General features: G+C 42.8%; 1 protein-coding gene across 1 annotated transcript in view; it reads right to left on the bottom strand.

The window, feature by feature from the left end:
* The window catches only part of ZFAND6 (zinc finger, AN1-type domain 6), a 34358-nt gene extending 30544 nt beyond the window's left edge, over positions 1-3814 (bottom strand). The window contains exon 1 of the mRNA XM_010004049.1: positions 3751-3814. The gene's annotated coding sequence lies outside the window, so the exon portion shown is untranslated. The remainder of the gene's footprint in view (positions 1-3750) is intronic.
* Between the last annotated feature and the right edge of the window lie 433 nt (positions 3815-4247).

Raw genomic sequence — 4247 nt, 5'->3', positions numbered from 1 at the left:
GTGGGTTGAGGCTGGGGGAGCGGAGAGAGCTCCGGGCGGGCTGGGAACGCCGCTTCTCCCGCTGCAACGGCACGAGTGCCGCTTGCTCTACTTGTGGGACAAAACGAGGCGTGGGTTTGGAGCCCCTCCACTCCTGAAGAGCGCCTGGAGCCCCCCTGGGAAGCGGGACACGCGCTACACATCAGGAACCCCGGCTAAAAATACGTGGGGCTGCCAGCTCCGGAGCGCTCTCCCCGCGGAAAGCGTGAGTCAGCAGAAGAGGAGCTCCGCAGGAAGTGACTGGCTCCATCTCACAAGGTACCATGGTTTCTGCCAGAAACTTTTCGTGCTTATTCAGGCTTCCCCTGACTGCACACATCTGCGAGATCCGGCTCACGTTCTGACCACCGGTCGCCTTTCCCACGGCGCAGCTCCCCCCCAACCCTGGACACAACCTGTCCTTTTAATCTAAAGTGCTTCTTTTTCCTCCGTGTAAATACTGGTGCGGTTTCCATACCCACCTATCAAGGGACAAACCCGGAACATGGAAGGAGAGTAAAAACAAAACAAGGCTTAGTAAGTATTTCACAAGCGCAGCGATGACACCTCGTCTGAGACAAACCTTGCCCCGTTCCAAACAAGCAACATGGGGAAGAGCCAGAACACGGTCAGTGCTCCCTCCTGCACCCACCAAGTATCAGAGTTACACAAGATTTATCTGGCTAGCAAGGCTGCCTTATGTAAAACATTTTCACGTGTTTAATGTAAAACAGCTAAAAGTATTAAGCTAGAGGAAGATACAGCACTTGTCGGTGCAAGCACATTTTGGGTTGGTTCTGTACTGTGCAGGGGCAGAGAGGAAAAACTGCCTTGTTTCTCATTCGTCCCACCTTCCCTCCAGCCCCTGCTGGAGCTGCCTGCCTTCCCTTTCTGCACCTACTGCCCATGCCACAGCACAGGTGACTCTTACCTTTTTTAATGCAGTTTAATCAAGTACAACAAGGTTTAGCATAGTGCTTTACTGCAAATACCACCCAACATCAGGAAAGTATTTACACCCAAGTACTCCCTTGAGCTGCGACACATACACCAAAAAGAACATTAAAAACACCTTCAGGAAGGACCTTTAATTCCTCTAAAACAGTCAAACTTTGTGTTACCTTCATTTTAGAGCAGCCTATCACAACACAACTCCATTTAGGACTGAAAAGCAGCAATTTGTAGAGTTGCAAGTTAGTATGCATAAAATATTACAAGAATGCAATTAACAAAAGTCAATCACCTTCTGCTACAGAACCTAAAATACAAGCAGAAAGAACCAGATCCAAAATTCAATCAGTCCTGCTGGAAGTTAATTGAGCCCCCTGAGAATAACTGTGAGGCCACACTTAAATGACACTTTTTTGCCCAAATATTATCTCAGCAGTCAAACACAGAACATAGTGCATGCAAATAAAACACACCAGTAAAGCATCCTCTAAGTATCTCAGTAATCTTGGAAAGCTTCAGTCTAAAGCACATTAATTTTAGGCCTATAAAAACAAGAGCAGAAGTCACAAATCTTATCAGCCAAACTGCCTAGTGCTAGAAGAGAACATAACAACCCCAAAGTCGGTGCTATTTTTTGGGTGAGGAAAAAAAAAAGGAAACATTACCCTAAAATTCTTCAGCTCTATACACTGCCACAGAAGTCTAGCCACCTTGCAACTGCAGTGGTGATGAAAACTAATTTTTATCATCAAACACCCCACACTTCAGCTTCTGCTTATTACACAGGCAACTAGCAGCTCCTTATCACTACCAGGAAGAAGTTTCATCCCTTTTTCTCACCACCTTTCCCCTCCCAGTCACGCAGTCTGGCCCACTCCCTTAGCCCAGCTCTGGTGCTCATCAGACTCTTCCACCTGCCTCTGAGTCACTGATCCAGCAGAAGTTTGGCCAGCTTCTGATAAGCAAGAGCATAGCTTATCCAAAGGGCAATAGCAAAGCAAATTATCCTCCATTCAGCATTGTGACCTCCTAGATTTGCTTACCTCATCTCATAAAGAAACCTAACAAAAAAAGCCCATAGAACACAAAACCATCTTATTAAGAATGTCCCAAGAATAATTTGCTATCCTTACAGAAGTAAATGATTCCCCCACAAATTTGTGGAGTAGGGTATTGAAACTAGGTTCACAGCTGCCTCTACCTCACTGAACAAGAAAATCACAGGTAAACACACCTGTATCTAGATGTTGGGAATTCAGACATTAAAAAAATTGCTATTCAAGTTATTATTCCATGCTGAAGGAGACCTAGTAAAACTAAACATTAAAAAGCCTAATTTATGAGCTCAATTTTTGCATCTAAGCCCCACATTTCCCCTGTAAGCACACACTTCAGAGAAAAGGCAGAGGCACCACTTTGAGGGCCAGGCTCCAGTAATGCTTTTGCTACCCATACAGTAACTGTAGCAATGCAAGAAAAACAAAACAGCAGCTTGTAGTCCAAGTACATTAAACAGGGAAGCTTTGACAGCAGTGTAAAAACCATCCAGTTTGCTGCCACTGAACTTTGCACTGAGGACGGTAACAAGAGAAAGCACCTGACTCTCATTTGACTATTGTCATCATGGAACAGCTAAAAGGCCATTTGTTCTGTACTCTTACACATACAGAAGACAGCAAGTTTGGAGAACTTGACCGCTCAAGAGATCAAGAACAGAGCCTTTCATCTTTAAGTCACCAGTTCAAACAGAGACCAGAATAGTAGCGATCAAACACTACATGTGATGGCTGGTCGAGGATTAGATGAAGAGATGGTTACTCCTGTCCAGTTCATAACAGGTCAGTGTGAATCCCAAGAATTTTCTTTACAATTTTGCACCTGTTTTTCAGTCTTGAATACATTATACCTCCTGGATTCTGTACATGTTAATAAGTAGCAAAGCAACTAAACTGCTGCATACACACACTCAACTTGCATGGTAGAAAAGGACCTTACCCTCTGGTTGTCAATTACATCAGCACTACAACACGTGCTACATTTTTTATTTATACTTTTAAAGCAATTATAGCTCTGTCTTAACTTTTTTATTATTAGGTACAGCTTTAAATGTAACATTTAGCTTCCCATTCCTTTCTCACCCTCAGATGCTGCAAGTCTGTTTATAAACAACAGTTCTCACAACCTTGCTGAATAAGGTATTTTTGTAAACATTAGAAGGACCTCAGTACAGGAAATAACTTTGGCATTTGAGAAATATTTGAGACATTAGTAATCATTTTTTATCAAACCTAAACACCACAAACTTCACAAGGATCAGGTCTACACAAGGACAGGGTGAAATAAACTCCCTGTGTGATCAAAAAAAAACATTCCTTCTCATATTCTTATACATTCCTCAATACATTCATGTGCAGTCTCCAGGAAGTAAATTGGCAATAGCTCTTTTCCAAACTGACTTTAGTTTTAAAAGTCTGCAAAAGTACCTAGAATTTCCAGGCAGGATAGGCAAGATGAAAACAAGTTCAGAGTGTATGTTGACCGAAGGTCCTGAAGCACAGGTTCATTGTCCTGCTATGAATACCACTACCAAAAACAATCTTCTACACAACCCCAGCAATACACAGTTGTATAGTTCTTAGTAGCATATTACTTCCTGAGAATGAAGTTGCTGTTCAAAAGCCAAGGTCCTAGAAACTTCAGTGTCCTTAGAAGTAACTAAGGAGGCCCTTGCACACAAAGAATTCAACTTATTATTCCAGGAGCCTAGAGAGAACAACATACCAGACTGGTGAGATTTCAGTAATCTTGAGGAACACTGAGATTTCTCTTGCTGCTTTCAATCCAAGATGTATTGGAATCAAATCTGGAAACAACAAAAAGGTGCATGCAGTAAGTACTGGGTCTTCACTGGAGAGGACTGGTTAGTTGTCTGCAGTACACATGCACCAGACACACATACTCCCCTGAAATTTTAGTAGCTCTCTCAAAGCTTAGCTACCCTAAGAATGTTTTCAAGTGAAATTCCAACTGCTTCCTTCTACATAGCGAATAAGGAATTAAGATAAATTGCCTTTCCCCCCCATTCCTGTTACCTCCTAGCTATAAAGCTGTAGATACATAACAAGTCTCAGTAACTCTCAGCAGCTGCCATGCTGGTTTGGGGGAGGGTTGTTGTTTGGTATTTTTGTTGGTTGGTTGTTGTTGGGGTTTTTTTTAAACCAGGACACAGAATTTTATTTTCTATAGCTATGCCACTGAGAACTCCAGTGATAGATGGC

The sequence above is a fragment of the Chaetura pelagica genome, unplaced genomic scaffold (assembly GCF_000747805.2).
Source record: "Chaetura pelagica isolate M959 unplaced genomic scaffold, ChaPel_1.0 scaffold428, whole genome shotgun sequence".
Classification (NCBI taxonomy): domain Eukaryota; kingdom Metazoa; phylum Chordata; class Aves; order Apodiformes; family Apodidae; genus Chaetura; species Chaetura pelagica.
Note: the sequence above shows the minus strand (reverse complement) of the source record. Positions and strands in the feature narration are given on the sequence as shown.